At 35.8% G+C, this 21,496-nt stretch overlaps 1 pseudogene; it reads left to right on the forward strand.

The window, feature by feature from the left end:
* Positions 1-13,832: 13,832 nt before the first annotated feature.
* Positions 13,833-16,157, forward strand: LOC149142758 (UNC93-like protein 1 pseudogene; annotated as a pseudogene).
* The last annotated feature ends 5,339 nt before the right edge of the window (positions 16,158-21,496 follow it).

Consider the following 21,496-nt stretch of genomic DNA (forward strand, 5'->3'; position numbering starts at 1 on the left):
CATTTTCAGGGTTGGACTCTTGGGAATAGTTTGATACACTATTGTACATATTTTATCCGCAATTTTGGCAAAGGATAGACCAGGGTTTTGCAGCACTATTTGGGATTCATGTGGCCTTATGTGTTGATGGTGTGTTTCTCTCAGTACTTGTAAGTTGTGTATGTGTGCCACTTTCCTTATTTAATCTTCTGCAATTAAACAAATGAAGTGTTAAGGTAGAATCCATAAATTTGCTATGCTCTACCTTTAAGTTTGTTTGATTTTCCATGTTTTCTTCAGTTTAAGGAGAATCCTTGAAACTTCCTTGCTCTCCTTAGCTCCTCACCTGTCAGGTCTATTCATTCAATCACTTTAAAGGCATCAAAACAATCGCCTATCTTGCCCCAAGTAGACCTCTGCAAAAGCTGTGCCTCATCCCCGCACCCAAAATTGCTTTTCCCTTTGATTCAACAAAAACCCCAAAAATCACCTTTAAACCTCTGCACTTAATATCTAACCTAAGATCAGTATTCCTTTTTGGTCATCTCAGCCCCTTTGAAAACCTTTTGCCGAGATAGACCCGGAGAGAGCCCTCTCCTGTCCTCATAGAGCTAGCTACGAGGCTGAGCGTGGTATGATGTTGCCTCGAGTTTTACCTTCCTCAGCCTGAGGCAAATTCGAACGCTAACATAGTGGCGACCATACTGGGGAGAACAAATGGTTTGCTTGTTGATGTCATTTGTTTTATAGCTACAGACGGAGCTTGAAGTTATGCCAGGTAGCCTTCGAAAAGCTTTTGTTTTGCATTAGCGGAAGTAGATAAACGCTGCTTCAGTCAATCTCCGGTCTAGCTTGTAAACGTGACATCTAAATTGTTAATTACCCCAGTACATGTATCAAGTTCAGATCTGATTGTTGATGGTGGACAACGATCAGACACCGCAAGGCTGAAATCATTCACCTGGCGACTTCATTCACTGAAAAATCCAGAGATCAATGCTTCATGGTGACTTCACTGCAGGAAGATTAGTAGCTTTGAGCTTTTCAAGATGGTTCGAGTTGCAAGAAGATACGCTCCCATGAGCCGAGATCACATCCCTGGTTTTCCAAATAAAATTCCGAAGGTAGATTGGTCAAGGAATTTGCCTACATTTAAAGATGATGGTAGGAAGGACGCTGCTCTACATCTGGTTAGATTTCACATGCATATTCGCAAGTTGAAGGTTGATTTTCCTGAAGATTGTTTGATGAAGATATTATTGGCCACTCTGGAAGGTAAAGCCCAATCTTGGTATGAAAGTTTGCCGCCTGCTTGTATTTACTGTTTAAAGGATTTTCATGCTATGTTCATTGAAAGATATAAGGACTCTTATCCATCATTAAATTTAGTTCAAGACTGTTGCAAGCATGCTTATAGTTTATTGAAAGCCTTGAGAAGTTTTATGAAGATGATAATTTCATGGATGAAGAGATCATGGAAGCCCTGTATGAAAATCCATTTCAGCAGCACACAGAAATCTTAGAGGATACTTGTCAAGATCAGCAAACTGAAGATTTCCATATGGTTGAAAATGAGGAAAGAGAAAATGTTGTTTCAGATCTGTCCATAGAAGAAGACAACGTGCAGGGTAGTCAAGATTCAATTTCAGAATGTGATGCAGTCAAGTCAACTATTTCAGATCAACATTCAGATCATGATGACCAAGAATACCTTGTGCCGAATCCGATAAAGAAAAACTCGGCTGTTGAGATCATCTGGCATGAAGAAAACAGAGTTACAAATCTAAGTGCTCCCATCTCATCAGAACAGAGTCTTTATGAGGAGGTCATTCAGTCTGCTCATAAACAGCAAGGTGAGATCTTTGCTCAAGCAAGTGAAAAAGTTTCTTTGACTGAATTTGTGGCAAACGATATAAATGATAATATTGTGCTTGATAATATTGAAGAATGTAATAAGGAACTTGATAATTTGGTTGTGATATCATATGAAGATGACCTACCATATATTCAAACTACAAAAGATCAGACCATTTAGGATTCCATTTCAGATTCTTCCTCATATGTCTCATGTTTTGAAATGTTATTTCAAGAGGAGATCTGTTCATCTACTTGTTCAGAATTTTTTGAGGACCAGGAACATACTCTTTCTGGAGTACATGATGAAGGAAGATCAGAATCAAGAGAAAAAGACACCTTGCTCTTCTGGCAAGAGGAAAGACTTCATGTTTTTCAGGATCCAATGGCAGATCTGTTGCAGTCAGCAGTGAAGGTGATTATTGCAATATTCAGTGATGAAGGAGATTATGGTCGACTATATTTTTGGATGCCCAATTACCAGTATTCATTGTTGACCAGAAGATCTGATAAGAAGAATCAATCAAGAAGCCATCTTTTTGACTGGTTGCATTGGCATTTTGATATAGTTTTATGGTATATTGTCTTGTAAGAAACACAGGTGGTTGTCATCATGATTTCAAATCTTGATGGACTGCTGCCCTTCAATAAGCTTTGTAAAGTCTTGTTTTAAGTCAGTCATGAGTCTGTTGAGTCAGTTTTTTCAAGTTATTTCAGTTTGCCATCAAGTCGGTTTGAGTCAAGTTTCAGTCAAGTTTCAGTCAGTTTTCAGTCAAGTTTTCATTCAATAAATGTGTCAAAGGTTTTGTGTTATCCGTTTCAAATAATGATTCCATCGCCCAATGGATAAGGCACTGGTCTGCTCTCCCAAAGATCTGTCGTTCTTGGCACCTCCAAGGAGCTACCATCCCCATTGGAGCCAATGTTAGTGTCAGTCTTTCCAGCCTTCCTCCAGTGATCAAATATGCTCTTACAAAGTGGTCTCAGAGTGTCAAGGTCAAATTTTGTCATTTCAAAGAGTCTTCAAGCAAAATTTGGTCACTAGGCATTAGATCTAGGGTTTGCTTTCACTCCTTCTAAAGTTGTCCAAATGTCGGTCCATGTCATCATTCTACTAAGTCTATCATCATTCATAGGGTTTTCATTATCATGTCAGTGTCTAATGAGTCATTTTACACCTTGTTCATGCTTCAGCTGCGCCTAGGCAAGGTCATTTCCCTCTCCTAGGGTTTTGAAAGCTAATTTCTCTTGGATGGTCAAATCATTAGCAAAACTTATATCCAGATGTTCATACACCTTCCCCTATTCTTAAAGTACCTTATCAAACACTTCCCATCACTGAGATTCCCCAAATTCCTCATTTTTGCACAAACCCTAGTTTCTTGCCACAACTTGGCAATTTTCTAGGCTAGGCCTGTGTTTTGCCCTTTTGGACCCCTTCCCCTCGCTCGATCTCTGAGATTCCACTTTCCCCTACTTCCTAACATCCCTCCCTACTTCCAAAAATTTCCCCAAGAATTTAGAAGCCCCTTATCCCCTTCATTTCGCTTCATTTCGACAAAATCCCTTGTTCCACACATCAGGATAAGTTTCACTCAAATGATGTTTCAGAGCAATAAAAGATGAATTTTGGAAAACTGAGAGAGATTTTTGTTCACAACATGCCAAGGAAGAAAAACCTCCTTCACGTTTTACACAGGTATAATGGTTTTGGAGAAATATCAAAAATACCGTTGCCTCAGGAGAATCGAATGCACCTCTGAAGTGACCTTGGGAAAATCAAGTTTTCTCCTAGCTTGGTTGGCCAAATGACTTTTGTGATGAGTCAAATGATAACTAGACACAAAGATATTTCTAATGAGCTATCATGAGCTCAATTTGAAGTTGAGGAAGGCATTCAAAAGTTGACTGCAACAGCACTCTGCCTTGAGGCAGCCTCATTTGGCACATTTTGACCAGTCTTGGGAGATTTGATTTTTGACAGGGTAAATGAACTCCAAATTAAAAAATTCTACTTGGGTTGGAAAGTAGACTTAGATACCTTTCCAACGAGCTATCCTGCACCTGATTTGGACACCGGGAAGTGCCCCAAAAGCAGGTGGAAAGGCGCGCTACGCATAGGGCTCAGGCGCGCTACGCATCAGGGTTTTTTGGCACAATTTGTTTTTTGGCTCAACGCGTAGCGCACCGTGCGCTACCCTTAAAATTGGGAGGTCCAAATCACAAAAGGTTTGCATTTTTGGATTTTTCATGATGAAATACACCTGCTCAGCCACTGCCAAGGCATTTCATCAAGGTTTGGGTCCCCAAAAGGTCAAAAAACATGCAAAAAATGACCTCACTGCCCCTTTTTGGACACACAGGTAGCAGCCTTGGGAGAATGCACTTTTGGAGGAGCAAATGGACATCAAATTGGAAAATTCCACTTGGGTTGGAAAGTAGACATCCAGGGCTTTCCAACAAGCCAACCTGAGCTCAATTTGGATGCCGGGAAGTGCCCCAAAAGCAGGTGGAAAGGCGCGCTACGCATCAGGATTTTTGTACAGTTTTCACCTTCCAGCTCAGGAATTCGGCCAGTCTTGACCAGTTTTGACTTGTGATGGGATTTTTCACCCTCCTTGATGTAATTAATGGAACTTTATGTTGACTTGACACTTATTTACCTATTCTAGATGATTCATTCATAAAATAGCAAAAATTTAATGAATGAATTGGTTTCCTAGCTTATAGAGGCAAGTTGTTTTGACTGCCTAGATTGTAGTGCTTTGTTTAGAATTGGTAGAAACATCTCCTAGGATGATGAGCTCGACCCCTAGAGGCAAGGGAATGTGTTATCTTGCCTATATTATGTATTTTCTTAGTCATTTTCAGGGTTGGACTCTTGGGAATACTTTGATACACTATTGTACATATTTTATCTGCAATTTTGGCAAAGGATAGACCAGGGTTTTGCAGCACTATTTGGGATTCATGTAGCATTATGTGTTGATGGTGTGTTTCTCTCAGTACTTGTAAGTTGTGTATGTGTACCACTTTCCTTATTTAATCTTCTGCAATTAAACAAATGAAGTGTTAAGGTAGAATCCATAAATTTGCTATTCTCTGCCTTTAAGTTTGTTTGATTTTCCATGTTTTCTTCAGTTTAAGGAGAATCCTTGAAACTTCCTTGCTCTCCTTAGCTCCTCACCTGTCAGGTCTATTCATTCAATCACTTTAAATGCATCAAAACAATCGCCTATCTTGCCCCAAGTAGACCTCTGCAAAAGCTGTGCCTCATCCCCGCACCCAAAATTGCTTTTCCCTTTGATTCAACAAAAACCCCAAAAATCACTTTTAAACCTCTGTACTTAATATCTAACCTAAGATCAGTATTCCTTTTTGGTCATCTTAGCCCCTTTGAAAACCTTTTGCCGAGATAGACCCGGAGAGAGCCCTCTCCTGTCCTCGTAGGGCTAGCTACGAGGCTGAGCGTGGTATGATGTTGCCTCGAGTTTTGCCTTCCTCAGCCTGAGGCAAATTCGAACGCTAACATCACCCACACTATCAGCATACCATGAGACCAAAAACAGTGCATGCAAACTGTCGCCCAAAAGATTATACCAGTGATCCTCCTTCTTGAGACTTCTATGCCTTCAATGCCAGCAATCCTAGCCGCCTACCCTATGTCCTCCTTGTGTCATAAACAAGGGTCCCATCGACTTTGAGCCTCTATAATCAAGCCATTCTCATCCACCCTCATTGGGGTAAATTAAAATTAAAAGTAAAATAAAATAAAATAAACTAATAATTAAAATAAAATAGCTAATCTAACGTTGGCATTTTTTGGACTCTAGATTTTGAATATAATATTTTAAAATATAATTTTTTTATTTTAAAATATAATATATATATATATATAATAAAATTAAAATATGGTAGAGATCTGTGACTTAATGTAAACATTTTAACTCGTTAAAAATAAAATAAAAATAATAAAATTAAATAATCCAAGAAAAATTAAATAATAATAAAAAATAAAAATAACCCATGGTATTAAGAATCTAGGGTATTGACCTATTATCTCTTAGAGGAAACCCGATTGCAGGAAAACCTCTTAGGTAACCTCAAACCTCTTTGAGGTTGAAAGTTGGCCCTTCAACCTGGAGAGGGATCTCTCCCTAAAACACAACTACCCTAGGTCACTGTAGTAGTAGGTTTTATACTTTAAGCTATATGACCAGATTTGGTTTGTGGGATGAAATTTGGTTGGGTCGTATATAAAACACACCACTGGGCATGGAATCCTGTTTTATCAAATAATGCTACAAATCTAATGAGCAGGACACAAAAATAAGGGTAGCAATAACTCCTTTGACAATTTGAGAAATTTAGAAGAAGAAAATTGAAAAGAAAACAAAATTATAACTAGTAGAAGAAACAAGAATCAATGACTGAGAAATACGAGAAAGGAGCATGAATGAATCCCTATCTCAGATACTAAAGTTTCCAGACATGGAGAATATTTTTCATAAACAGAGAAATAACGGACATGGAACTACAACACATGAATTTTCTGCAAATGCTCATCAAAACTGCAATATATTTAAGATCTTCTCAAATACACCAGAATGCTAATGTTTTTACGATAAAAACAAACCTTTTTCTACTCTTCATAAACTTTCTTTATAGACAGTACATCAACTGATCACAGGATTATAGTTTCAAGCTTAATTAGAATAATCCAAAAATATCAAAATATTCTAAGTGCATGCATGTGAAAAATATCTTTAATTACATTAAGTTTTTTCTAAAATAAATCATCTGCTGGAATATATGCTAACATACAGGCAAAGAAAAGTATATTTAGAATATCTTCCTTGAAAATAGAAACAGGTCCCTGACTAATAGAACTGAATCCTTGGTGGCAAACAGGTCCTTTTGCAAACAGTCTCAATCCTTCACCAAAATTGCCTTTATGTTAGCATTCCTTTTCCCTCGGGCTTCCTGGTGAAATTTGTTGATACTGCCATTGTCAGCTTCTTTGATTTCCTGAGTTGAAGATTTCGTTGATCGAATGACTATCAGCATTTTCTTTCTGCCCTTTTTTTAGAACTCATTGACAGTGGGAACGTCATCATTTATTTTTCCAAAAATCGCTCACAATGGAGATGCAAGCGCTCCTCTTCAAAATCGCTGACAACAGAGATGTCAGTGCTCCTCTTCAAAATCGCTGATAACAGAGATGCCAACGCTCCTCTTCAAAATCGCTGACAATGGAGATGTTAGCTCTTTTTCTTCAAAATTGCTGACAGTGGGAATCTCATCTCCTCCCTACTCTGTTGTATATAAAAACGTTGTTAAGCACACTGTCGGCGATAAAGCCAAAAACATTGTTTCTTAAGTGCATAACCAAAATTTTCAGAATGACCCCAAGCCTCTTAGCCAAGGGTGTTGGCTGCTTTTAGAAGCACACCCACCTTCTCCAACCTTTGTTTCTTGCTTTTCCTTGTTTCCATAAGACCTTTTCCTTTAGTTTCTCCGTCTCTGCTCTTCTTAGGGCCTACAGTCTTCTTTCTATTGATGATAAGGTCCTTCAATGGCAGATTATCTACATCAATTATCGCCTTGGCGAAATCTGGGTTGTTTCTCAGTTTAATTTTAAACCTTAATTTGTTTGTTGGCCTTGTATGGCATCTTTTGCCTCCTTTAAAAGATTCAAGCAATGTTTCCTCAGCTTCGGTCTCAACTTCGACCTCTTTACCTTTAATAATTTCTAGTATAGTTGTGTCTACAGGGGAGGCTTCAATAGGTGAACTCATGACCTGGGGAGAACTGATAATAGAAGGTAAGTTTACAGGGGATGTCGGGTCTAGTTTACTAAGCCTCACACTCTATCTTTGGTAAACTTTGGGTATTTTAGGGCCAGAGGATGTAGAAGGGACATCTATGTTTTTCTGGCTAGGAGTTGGCTCAATAGGGATTGTTTCTTGAGTGTTTTACCCCTGTTTAACAATTTTTGGCCTTCCTCTTCAATTTTTAGGGGGTTGAGCTTTGAAACCTCCCCAAAATAGGAAGTGGCTCTAGGTTCTTCCTGCCTTGGCCAACTGGTTTTCAATCAGTAGTTTAATGAGAGATTTATGGTAGACAAAATGGGGAGAAGGGTCTGTTATGACTCTTAAACGAGTTGCCATATGTCTGAGACTCTCCAATAAATAGAAACATGTGTTCATCCTAACCTGACTAGCTAAATGTGTAAGAAAATGGAAGTCATCGAGGTTTACCAGGTTAAATCTTCCTTCGCATGTGAAATACTGCTGAGCAATGCGAACCGGGCTGTGCCATTTATTTTGTAGTCAGTTCCTCTGAACCCTGGTTCTCCAATTATGATTCTCGAATTATTCCTTTAGAAAGAAGGGCACATCAACCCCTACCAACACATGGCTTCTAAAAACTCGTTCCCCATCTAATGGAAAGGTTGTGGCTTCTAAGATTAGATGCTCTATAACAGAGAAGGAGATCCCACAAACTTCCACCCAGTTTCCATCAAATTTTTGAGCAAATGAATGAGCCACGACATCGTGGTAGTCGGAGCAACGGCGGAAGAACTCACTCCAACCAGCCTACTGAAACTGCTATCAGATATCAGGATAAATCTCCAATAGATCAGGTGCTTTTGGCTCAACCAGGTTAGCCTTGCTGCCTTTCCCCATCACAGTCTTTAGTTGGAAACTGAAACACTGGGATTTGATCTTGGATATTTGAGGGAGAAACTGGATGGTATCTTTCCAGTCGTTACCAAATTAACAACAAAATAACCAAACTTACAAATGAAAACATGATTTTAGAAAATGAAATGAGTTTAAAGCTGGAGAAGGGAAATCATTATAGTTGAATGTAATCATTATAATCCGGTGAAATCATGTCTTAAACCATGATTAATCGATAAAAATATATTGATGACGGTGGACAAATCTATGATTTAACGTCACACTTACCCGTGGCACACTTGCAGACCTCGTCTTTGATGATGACGTGGTCAATGTATTTCTAAGATTTAAATTTAAAATTTGTTTTTGGCTTTGACAACCAGCCTATCAATTTTATCGAAAATGATTATAAGCCTGTTGTTAGTGAATTTCTTCAGAAAACATTATCGGATCATTAAAACACTGATAGTCGTGCTATTGATGATTTCCCTGTTTATTACAACTAAAATGCTAAATGAAACTGTCAACATTTTCTGAATTTTTTAAAAAACATAGTTAATGTGATAACAGCTCGCTCCACGGGGATGTTGTCGATCAATGATGGTAGCAAGAACCCCATAGACTAGTTGCTTGTTTATTACATAAGACTTGTTAAAAACAAAAATATGCTAACTCAAAAATAAAGAAATTCATCTCTTAAAAGATGTTCTTTTTACAGACACTGAAATTTTTTTTTATAAACATAATTGATTTGTAAAATAACTCATTCTTCTTATAAACATAATCAGAACCTCAGCGCCTTCTCTGAGGGCTTCAAGTTACTCAAAATACTCATCCACACCTGCAAGCTTTTTCAAACAAAATATATGATATGTACAATGAACTAAGAAAAGTATCCTTCGTCTTTAGGAGATGCAATGTTTCAGGAATTGTCCATTGATTGGATCCCCTCATAGCACTACTCCTTGCAGATCTTCTAGAATGAAATTGTTCTTACCGTGGAAGGCCGTTATTCCATATGGTCCTTTCAAAATGTTGTCAAACTTCCCATGCTTACCCTTATCCTCAATACGAGCATCCCAATTCAAAACTAAGTCTTGGCACTTAAAGTCATCCTCCTTAGTCTTCTTGTCAAACACTTTCTTAATCTGATCTTGAACTTCCTGATATGTTTCATACATTCTCTCTTTGTTTTCTTGTACTTCAATTAACTGATTTATCTTCCTTTGTAGATGATTTGGATCTTCTCTTAATTCCTGTAAATATCTCATAACAAGGATGCCAATTGAAATTGGAAATGTAGCATCAACACCATACATTAATTGGAAAGGAGTAGTATCAATTGACCTTTTAGTACTAATCATGTCTACCCATAAGGCAAACTTGAGTTTTGTATGCCAAGCCTTCTTATTATCTTCTAGTAGTTTTTTAATAATTCTAATTATTCTTTTATTTGAGGATTTGGCCAATCCATTACCTTGAGGATAATAGGTTGTAGAATGACTAAGCTTGATATGGTAATCACCACATAATTTTACTTGCCTCTTAGATTTGAAACACTGTGATTTATTAGTAATAATTCTCTTTGGACAACCAAACCTAGAAAGAATATTTTATAGAAATTGAATAACCACAAGATTAGTAGCTAGCCTACTTGGGAGTACTTCAATCCATTTGGTAAAGTAATTTGTTCATGTTAAAATCCATCTATGTTGCACTGAAGACGTCAGATGAATTTCGCCTATGAAGTTAAGGCCCCATTGTTGAAAAGGTGCCTCCACAGAAATAGGTTTCAAAGGTAGAGACATTAACTTTGACTTACTTTCAAACAACTGACATTTATGGCAGGTTACCACTTCTTTTCTAATATCATAAAAAATGGTTGGCCAATAGAATCCAACTCTCAAGATTTTGTTTGCAGTGTAATGATGTCCTCCACAAGCTCCTTCATGGAAATATTTACTCATTATTTTAGCTTCATCTTCTAGCAAGAAGTTTAATAAGATACCATGAGGATATTTCCAATACAAATAATCATCTAAAAGATAATATTTGACATATTTAAATTTCAAAAATCTAGCTTGAGCCTTACCCATCCGTGGTGGTGCATGTAGATTTTGTAAAATGTAAAAAATATCAACATACCACACACATTCTTTGAAACGATGTTGTGCTTTAACCATTTATTCTTTATCTTGCAAATCTGATAATTCCAAAATCGAATTCACACCAAAAGTGTTTAGATTTGTTTCAATCATAATTCTAGCCAAACCCTATCCTTTGATTAGCGTAGTAGGCCTAATCTCTAATTCAAATTCTAACATCTTAGCAATCCATGTCCCTCTTCTGCCATCATTGTCTGGCTATAATAAAATACTTTTAATCCCAACATCTGGAACATAGGCAATCACATGAGAATGTAGAATAAAAAATCTAAAGTCTTTAAGTGACTTGATCAGTGCATATGCTTGTTTGTCCAGTATATTGTATTTTAGTTCAGAATCTCTCAATGCCCTGCTGAAAAAGGAGATTGGTTGTTCCCGACCTGTCTGATTTTTTTGAAGTAAATTGCTCAGAGGCAAATGAAAAAATTATAAAATCCTTAGAAAAATATGGACTAATAAGTAGAGGAGCTTGGCCTAAAGCTCTTTTAATATAATTAAAATACCCTTTTGCTTGTTCGGTCCATTTAATCTCGCTCCCTTTCTTAAGCATATTTGACATTACTTTTAAAATTTCTCCAAAATTTGGAATAAAACTCCGTAGAAAATTTACGTTAACTAAGAAAGATTGCACCTCCTTCTTGTTTCTTAGCTGCTTAATCTTTTGGATTGTTGTCACTCTATTGGGTTCTATCTGGATGCCTTCCTTTGATACTATGTGTCCCAAGAGCTTGCCTTCTTTCATGGAGAAATGGGATTTTTTCGAATTTAGAGAAACTCCGAATTTCCTGCACTTGTTAAAAACTGTCCTCAAATGTTTCAAATGGGCATATTCAGATTTTAAGAAAACAATGATGTCATCTAACTAAATTACCATGAACTTATCTCTTTCATCAGCAAAGGTTATATCCATTACACGTTGGAAAGTAGCTCCGACATTCATGAGTCCAAATGAAATCTTGGAATACATGAATGTACCCCATGGCATGGTGAAAGCAGTCTTTTCTTAATCTTTTGGGTCAACCGGGATCTGATTATATCCTGAAAACCCATCCAGTGTAGAAATCCTTTCCTCGCCAACCACCTTCTGCAAAATGTGATCCATTTTTTGTAAAGGATAATTATCCTTCAGTGAGACTTTATTTAGATTTCTAAACTCTACACATAGGCAAATTTCCCTGCTTTTCTTTCTGACTCGCACCAAGTTTTCTATCCAATTTGAAAACCTGAGTGGAATGATGATTTTTGCAGCTAACATTCTCTTTACTTCCTTCTCAATTAGTGGCAATAGTTTCGGATTGATCCTTGTTAACTTTTGTTTAAAAGGTTTCTCATTTTCCTTAAGTGGTATAATGTGTTGAATGCTAGTCTGATCATAGATCTTCAAATATGCATATCTCCAATCGAATATATCAACAAGCTCTTTCAACAATTCTGCATATTTTGGTTTCTGCTCCTTTTTCAAAGTATTAGAAACTTTGACTATCTTTGGGTCAATGTCAGTTCCCAAATTGTAGTCTTCCATCTCACCATCGCTTGGCAGGATTCTTGGCTTAATTGCCACATCATTGGAATCAAAAAATCTTTCTAAAGGAACCAAGCCTGTAGGGATTAGATTGTTAATTGAATAATCTCCTGCCCAACAACAATATTCAAAAAGACTGCTGATTCAAAATTTTTGCTTGTAGTTTCATTTTCATGCTTGTCAATTGGAGTGCTGATAAATTCATATGTTCTTTCAAGAAACCTTTTAATTTGATGATCGTCCTCAAACACTTGCCCGTGCCTAGTATTATCTTGAATAGAAGACTTGTGCTTAAGAATGTACCTTTAGTATAGTTTGAGTGGGCCTAATGGTTAAAAGCATGTGTTTCTTGGTGAGAGGTTGTAGGTTCAAAACTAGAGGGGCTAGGGTATGTATGTCTTCCTAGACTTTAGCATTATTTGAATTTTATAAATGGTAAAGAGTTTATGTGTTGAACTTAATTTGATTGTGGATTTTGGAAATATTTCCAAATTTGATGGAAAACAATTAATTCAATTGCTTAATCTTCTATACATGTGAAATATTTTCCAAATCTAGATTTTGAAGATATTTCCAAGTTTCATGAAAAACAACAAAAACAATTGTTTAACTTTACTATAAATGAGATTTCCAAATATTTCCAAAATCTAAAATAGACATAAAGATATGGAAAGTTTATGTTACTATGCATAAAATTCCAACATATATATCTTTAATACATTATATCATGTAACCAACTTGTTAAGAATATAAGAGCAATATAAAGATTAAAGATAAGTCAAGAAAAAACAATCCTCTTCCATCATGATGTGTAATAAGAAGACCAAAAAAATGCACCAAACAAAAAGAACATAAAATATGCACCAAACAAAAAAAAAGATTGAGTTTTTATATTAGATTGTAAAACCCATAATAATGAAGATGTACAATATTAATATTTAATATCAAAGTAACACATCCATTAAAAATATAATGATAAGTATATATTTTTAATAATAATATATAAATTAATATTGATGAAAATATGTTATAATTAAATTTATTTTATGTCTAATTTCAACCGTATTAAAGAGATTTGACAATGTGACCTAATCTCAAGAGCATCTAGGGGATTAGACTCATGAGCTCCGAATTAGCAACAGGTACTCAACCATTTAAGCTATCTCTAAAGACTATAAAAAATAAAGAATTAATATACAAATTAATTTAATTATGAATTTTGGAAATATTTAGAAATTTAATAGAAACAAGAAAATCAATTGTTTAAGTGTTTTATGTATTTGAGATTCAGAAATATTTCCGAAATCTAGATTTTGAAATTATTTCAAAATAAGATGGAAAACGGCTGAATCAATTATTTAACATCTTTAGAAATATTTATTTCCAAAATCTAGAATGGACACAAAATACCCAAGATTTGTGTCCCACAGGGAGTTAATCGGCCTCTGGAGCCATATGACCAACAACGACTGATAGAAGTTGAGTGAGAAGCGCAGATGGGACTCATGCCTCCCATCGAACCAACCATTAATAAAAAATCTTCTTCCAATAAATCTTCTTGTTTCCAAAGGAATATCTTGCTCTAAAATGCTCTGTATCACGCCAAAGCACGTGCATCGTGCAGATCCAGAGTTTGATTATCAGTAACCATTGGTGTAAGACGTGCTGGATATTTAATGACCCTTCATTTGGAATCAGAAGATATGTTGGATCTCTGTTTCGTCGACCATTCCTCATTTCCTGACTGTGAAAACTGAGATGAATTCATGTCACATCACCATCACAGTCTTCCTATTCCATTCCGAGTTGCTAACCCAAATACCACCGACCCTTTTTTTCACCAATTTCACTAACGCATAATCTCTTTTTGGGATATTCTGTTTGATTGAGATTACCAAGAAAAATAACAAGGTGAAGAACTACATACTCCATTGACCTTATCCGTTCACCAGGATCCCACTGAAGAAAAAACTGCCTGAAATACTTTTTGTTCACACCCACCAGAGAGGGCTCTGCAGGTCATTGAAGTGGGTTTCCTACATAGCAGGTTGTTTGAGTTTCATGTTTTGCCCTGTGAAAAGGAAAGCAAGCATTGTAGTTTAGAATTTCATGTTTTGCCCTCTGCAAAAAGGCGAAGTGTGGTAGTTTAGAATTTCAGTTCTTGCCATGGATTCTGATCGCAATGAGAACCGAGATGTTGTTAGATCCAAAAGGTTCATGCAACTTCCTCGGTATAATTCACCCCTAGTGCAAGTGGGACTGATTGGACTGGTGTGTTTCTGTTGCCCTGGAATGTACGGTGCTCTGTCTGGGCTGGGAGGAGGTGGCCAAGTTGATCACAAAGCAGCCAACAATGCAAACACGGCACTCTATACAGCATTTGCAGTATTTGGCATATTGGGTGGGGGTATCTACAACATTCTTGGCCCTCGGCTCACCTTGTTCAGTGGCTGTTCAACCTATATACTCTATGCTGGATCCTTTCTGTACTATAATCACAAGCATAACCAGACTTTTGTGGTGGTTGCTGGAGCATTATTGGGGGTTGGAGCTGGTTTGCTCTGGGCAGGCCAAGGAGCCATTATGACCTCCTACCCCACAGAAGATAGAAAAGGAGGATACATTTCATTGTTTTGGAGCATTTTCAGTTGTGGGGGTGTCATAGGAGGATTCATTCCCTTCATTTTGAATTACAACAGTAATAGTGCTTCTGTTAATGATGGAACATACATAGCATTCATGGGTTTCATGGCCTTTGGAACACTCCTTACTCTGAGTCTTCTTCACCCTGATAAAGTAATTAGAACTGATGGTAGCAGGGTGACTCTCATGAAATACTCTAATGCATACACCGAGGCCTGGGAGATTCTGAAACTATTTAAAAATGGTTATATGCTGCTGTTGTTTCCTGCATATTGGGCCAGTAATTTCTTTATAACTTACCAATTCAATAATGTCAATGGACTTTTATTCAATGTTAGAACTAGAGGTCTTAACAGTGCATGGTATTGGCTAGCTCAGATAGTGGGCTCTACAGGGATTGGTTACATTCTCGATTTTAGCTGCAAGAGCAGAAGGAAGAGGGGATTTTTGGGTCTGAGCATAGTTGCACTGTTGGGAACAGCCATCTGGGGAGGAGGCCTTGCAAACCAGCTAAGGTATTCTTCTGATAAACCATTAAAGGAGTTGGACTTCAAAGATTCTGGCTCTGCGTATGCAGGACCACTTATACTGTACTTCTGCTATGGATTGATGGATGCTATGTTTCAAACCCTTTGTTATTGGACCATCGGAGCTTTGGCTGATGATTCACAGACTCTCAGTAGATACAGTGGTTTCTTCAAAGGTGTGCAGAGTGCAGGAGCAGCTGTGGCTTGGCAGATTGATTCTGAAAAGGTGTCATTGCTGGCACAGCTGCTCATCAATTGGGGTCTGACTACTATCTCTTACCCTCTGGTTCTTACTGTTATTGCCTTGTCGGTAAAGGATGAGAAGTACATGCCTGGACTTGATTCAGGTAATGGCCCTAAGAAAAGTGGGAAGCCTATTCTTACAGCCACGCAGATGAGGTCAACCGATTCTCATGAGGATAATACAGATGGATCTGTATAGTTGTAAGTTTACCTCCACTTGTAAGTAAAAGTGGAGGTGTAGTCCAATTGTTACGATTTTTTTTTCTATGTCTAGACGAATGGGCAATTGGGTTGTTCTGGTATTATGGCTGAACTGGGCCATCTTAGCACTTAGCACTTGGTTATGAGATTTAAACATAAGACCTTGTATTCAGAACTTTGTATTTACATATACTCTAATTTTCTGGCTTGCCAAATAAACTAGCTAAAAGGTGGGTAGCATTTAGTATCTCACTACTTTAGACAGGATTTTGCTATCCAAAACGATTACTAGTTCTTGAACTTAATTGCCGTCACATATAAACTTGGTCTCCATGTATGTGTTTTCCTTGGTATTTATCGAAACTTGCTGTCACAGACAGGCTTGATGACGATGTATGTGTTTTCGTTAGTATTTATTAAAACTTAATTGTTGTTATAGAAAATTTTGTATCAATAATCTACAACAATTTACAGAGGGAGGGGTCTGATGTTAAGTAGTTTGGAATTTCTGTAATATAGTTTTTTAATTAGATGTATTATATTTGTTTTTAAAATGGATACAACTTAATTAAAGAAATTGAAAGAAAGATCTCATAATATTTTATATAATATGTTTATATGTTTGTTTGGTAAATTATAGAAATGGATTTTAATAAGTTTAGATATGGATAAAAAAAAATTTTATAGTTATTTAGTATTAAAATTATTGAACACTTGCAAGTTAGAAAGAGTAGATGATGAGTGGTAAGTCATCACATCAATCCAAAAAGGTTACCAAGAGTAGATGATGAGTGGTAAGCCATCACATAAATCCAAAAAGGTTACCGACCTCAGTATTACCTTGTTATGCTTAATGGATGCCCTCATTAAGATTTAAATCAAAAGAGACAAGGAAACAAGCATCTTGAGGTAGCTCAATTGGTAATGTGTGAAGAGGTTTGAGGTTCAAATCCCTTGAATTCACATATGCTTGTGAAAGGACATACCTAGGCCCAATAGTTAAAATTTTAAAAATAAGATTTAGATTTGATATTAAGTTCTACATACTATTTTTTTTTTGAAAATTATAATGCTAGAAATTGTTGTACTTCATTTATATATGTAATATATAAATCTCTCACACACACACAATGATGATAATTATTAAAAGATACTAGATTAATAGAAACTCTTTAAATAACAACTAAATTATATATTTGTGCTGAAAAAAAAAACAACTAAACTATATATATAATTCAAATATTACACTTTTATTATAATTGTTTATAAATATATAAATTTATATAATTTAATTGCTTATAATATCAATAAAATATTAACATATACCCATATGTTAAAAAATAAATTTATTGAAATATTACATTTCTATTATAATTATTTTATAAATATATAAATGTATATAGTTTAAATGTGTATGATATAAATAAAAAATTAACATATCAAAATTGTGAATATAAATTGCGAATATAAAAATAAACAAATAGAAATGAAAGATATTACTAAAATAGAAATGAAAAATATTATTAAAAAAAGCACGTGTTCTATGTAAATTAATAACAAGACTCCTAGTATCCTCCCAAAATTAATTTAATCTATATTTAATTTAGTCAAATTTAACATGTAGAGACAACATTTTGTTAGTGTATGCAACTTGTATTTATTTATTTTTAAGCCTAACAAAATTGAAATTCAGTGAAATTATTAGTGTTTTTGTTCTTTAAAGTTTTATTGTTTATTCATGTTTGCTTGAGATTTGCGAACCTCATTGAATAAATTTGAGTAGGAATGAAATTCTCAAATTTTGAATTCAATAAATTGTGTTTGAATAAATTTGAGTAGGAATGAAATTCTCAAATTTTGAATTCAATAAATTGTGTTCGCCCCAGTAACTTTATATTATTCAAAGTTAAAATTAATATATGTTTGTTTATAATTATTATATGATAAGCATAAAAAGCATTAGAAAATCCATTTAAATTATGGTAATTTAAAAAAATTGAATATGTGTGTATTTGTGTGTGCATTTTAAAAAAATTTGGATATCTAGATTTTTTTTTACCTTATTTGTAAAGTATTTTATTTTTTTATAATGAAAAAAAAAAGTAAAATGATATTCTTCTTAATTTAAAAAATGAAAAATAATATGATATAAAAACAAGTGTTGTAGGGTAACTTAGTTCTTGTTACTCAAGTGACAAATTAAATGCAAATTAATATATGAAGTGGAAAATTTAATTGCCTAGAGTGAGAACTTGCATACATTTTGGTGGATAATAACCACTAATAAGTTTGGGCATTCACATTCTTACTCTCTCTTTTTTTAAGTGTATTCATATTAGATTAATAGAGGAGAAATTACATAGCATACAATTGTGAGTGTGTTCTCTGCCTCAGACAGAGGAAACCAGAGAAGAAGAGCAAAAGAACTCTGCCTCGATTGGGACAAACTAGAGCCTTGTGGTTTCATTGTTTGTATTACAAAATAACTATTGATCAAAATCATGCTTGTATTAATTGAGACAATGTGGTTGCTCCATGTGCGCCCGACACAAGGCCTACTAAGTCGGAGAGGAGGTGCGTGGTCTAGCCATGGGCCCTTAATACATGGTGTGGAAAAAAAGTGTGCCACCAAGCCACTAGGTTCTAGGTTGTTCTTATTCGAGATGGTGGAGCAAAAGTAACTTGTGGAGAAATAAAAATGTAGAGAACGGGCCCCGGCCAACCTGAGAGAAATCATGTCCTCGGGAGATACATTCTGTTGCACTGAACCTACAAAGATGCCATGTTGGAGCATCATTACACTTGGGTCGTGCCATGAACCCTTAAACTGCTAGTATCTATCGGGTTCTCCTCTAGGATGTAGCAGACCCAAGGGTTGGGGTGATAAGGAGATAAGGGAGCGTTGACCACTGAAGGGATAAAATCTTAGGGAGGAGGGGGATGAGCCACAGGGGCGCCAGGGAAGGGCAGGGAGGAGGAGATAATGGGAAAAGAGTGGGATGGGGAAGGGACGGGGGAAGAAGATGAGGGGATTTTGGGCGGAAAATTGAGGCACAAAACTCTTGCAATACGCTTGAGGGAGGAGACACCATGGCTCTTGTGAGCAGAGAGGTCAACAATCTAGGCAACCACTTGCATTCTCTCTTAAGCACGTTATTTTATCTAGCAAGTGAGGAGGTTTATGAGTGCCCATAGCATTGGGCGGCCCCGGTCCAATTCAACTTCCTCCATGGCCAGGAATTCCCTATGAATGGAGTCGGGAATCCCATTGTCGAACATAGTGGCAATAATGGCATCATTGAAGTTGGTGGGGGGGTGCCCATGACCTCTTCCTCTGTTAGGGCGTCTACCTTTACCCCTATCCTGATTCATGGCTATGTGAAACAAGGTTGCAAAGAAAATGCCAAACAATATGTAGAGGAGAATGGAGTCTGGCAAGGGGGATGAGCATGGGGACAAGCATTTTAATGTCAGTGCGATAGGATGGGGGATCCCCTACTCAAGACAGTTGGCTCGCGCATGGAGGAGTGATTGCTACATGGTGTGAAGGATGCAGCAGGTGGGAACTGCAGTCCGGGAGCCTGAGAATGAAAGCCGCAGATCATGGGGCCACCCGGATCTGAGGACAATCTTACTCCTGCTTATTAAAGTGGTGAACACATAAATAATGGTGAGAAGTAACTCTTCATAAATATATTTATACATGTATCTTGTTCCTTAAATTATGGTGGGTAGTGGCTCATGGTAAATATATTATTTAGATAAAATCACTAGACATATATATGAAAATCAAGGCATAAATATGGCAATTACATTAAAAAATTATGGCCAGAAAAATCTAATGTAGTTTTCCACATGACATTGTATTATGCAAACGTTGCAATAATACCTCGAATGAAATGTTTGAAAAATATTTTTTAATGAGAGTGAAAAATAAATATTTGTTCTCAAAAGTTAAACATTATAACTTCAATGATTAATGCTAAATTAATATTGATCAACAACAAAATGGATTGCGAGAGTTCTACCTTGGGAGGGACTAATAATAGGTAACCATAAACAATATATAAAAATCTAGTATATAACAAGTGTTGATGTGGAGTTTAGTCTCTACCACTCAATTTAAAAATTATGCTTTAAAAAAATTGCATTAAAAAATATAATGTATATTGGTCAATGCTAAATTAATAGTGGCTAATAGGCAAATCAAATCCTACAGTATTATTTTCGCAAGAACTAATAAATTGAGATGTGAAATAGATAAATTAATTGCTTGCAAGGACTTGCATAAATTTTGGTGTGTCGTAACCACTACTAAATCTACACATTTTTAGTTCACATAAATAAATGAGGAAAACATAAATAATTGTGGAAATAATCCCTATGTTTATTTACATCTTATTCCTATCTATTATTTATGCAAATTGGTGAAAAGTAATTGATGATAACTATGTTATTTACCTGATTATAAACTATTTTTAGAGAATTATTTGTGGATCGTTTTCCTAAAAATATTAAGAATAAAAAATCACTACAGAAATATTTAAAAATTATACATGAATATAACCACCATATCCATAAATTATGTCATAAAATATTGACAATTATTACATGGCATTATGACATTATATTTTACAAACAAACACTGGAATAAGATATTAAAATTATTATCCAATCAAATCAAAAAAGTTTTTAGTGCTACTCAATAAATAAATAAATATATATATATATATATATATATATATATATATATATATATATATATTAAACATTATAAATTGTATTTTTATTAGTAACTATTTAAAGCACACTAAAACAAAATTATCCATACGACATTCTTACATTTCAATAATAACACAAATTTTCCTGCTACATTCTTAGATTTCAACAAGGTCTGCAAGCAGCAGTAGTCCCTGCTGGGCAGACAAATTTTGTTAGAGAAATAATTTCAAGTGTACAATGGCTGTCCAACATGGTACACAATACCGACCCTGAGGGAGAGTGATACTTCCAAACGTTTAGAGAAATAATTTCAAGTGTACAATGGCTGTCCAACATGGTACACAATACCGACCCTGAGGGAGAGTGATACTTCCAAACGTTAGTTGATACAGTTTGCTTTTGTTACGCGAACTTCCAAACGTTAGTTGATACAGTTTGCTTTTGTTACGCGAAATTGCATATAGAATGTAAGGACTCTGGACACCACATATCTCCACAATGGTATGATATTGTCCACTTTGGGCCTAAGCCCTCATGGATTTGCTTTTGGACTTACCCCCAAAAGGCCTCATACCAATGGAGATATTTGTCCATCCTTATATACCCATGATCCTCCCCACTTCTAGTCAATGTGGGACTTTGGTCGTATACCCAACATAGAAGTTTAATCTCCCTAGGCCTGGTCATCCTGATCGATTATGTAATCGATAGAATCTTTATCTAAACTAGTTATAATTCTTTCTTGGAATGTCTTTTTCAAGACTAAGTATCTAAAATTTTATACTTATTAGTTATTATACCCCCATGGAAAACTGATCCGAGTTGGATTTTCATTAAGCATTTGAAGAACCCCAAGCCATACAGAAACTGTGAATGGACAAAAGGAATAGATGTGACGCATCTTCCATGCTATTGAAACATAAACAACATCTTCCTGGGCCTTTAGCAAGTTTA

The sequence above is a fragment of the Pinus tabuliformis genome, chromosome X (genome assembly GCF_031772625.1).
Source record: "Pinus tabuliformis cultivar Carrire ecotype Pingquan chromosome X, CPIR1, whole genome shotgun sequence".
Classification (NCBI taxonomy): domain Eukaryota; kingdom Viridiplantae; phylum Streptophyta; class Pinopsida; order Pinales; family Pinaceae; genus Pinus; species Pinus tabuliformis.